This window comes from Penaeus monodon, chromosome 21 (assembly GCF_015228065.2).
Source record: "Penaeus monodon isolate SGIC_2016 chromosome 21, NSTDA_Pmon_1, whole genome shotgun sequence".
NCBI classification, from domain to species: Eukaryota; Metazoa; Arthropoda; class Malacostraca; order Decapoda; family Penaeidae; genus Penaeus; species Penaeus monodon.
This window is the reverse complement of record NC_051406.1, coordinates 18,903,867-18,904,380: the sequence shown is the minus strand read 5'-3', so window position 1 is coordinate 18,904,380 and position 514 is coordinate 18,903,867.

Sequence of the window (514 nt, the reverse complement as noted above, 5' to 3'; positions counted from 1 at the left end):
TGGCTGGGGTTGGGGGGGATGTCCTCGTCCTCCTGGATGTCCTGGGGCCAATGTGCTTGGACATCACATCTTCAAAGATGTCCTCCTCTATTTCCTCAGTCACTGCTATCAGGTTCTGGTCGGCACTGAGGTAGTCATCCAGTGTGCCTTCTTCTTCCATGGACTGGCTGGCTTGCTGGAATAAGCTGGCAAGTGGAATGTCATCCTCATCCACTGCCAGCTGAGATGGGGGAATGTCATCCTTGGGGTCATCCTGGGGTCACCCTGGGGCACAAACTTTGCTTTTTTGAAGCAGTTCACAATGGTCTGGGGGGTGACAGATGCCCAGGCAAGCTTTAACATTCTCAAGGCCTGCAGCACATTAATGTTTGGGAGTGGGGTGGCGGTGTCAGCAGCCTTGCCTTGATCACTCTCAGCAACAATTCCTTTCTGTAGTGCATCTTTAGATTTTGGATGATGCCAAGGTCAAGTGGTTGGGTTTTGCTGGTGGTGTTGGGTGGAAGGAAGAACAGGG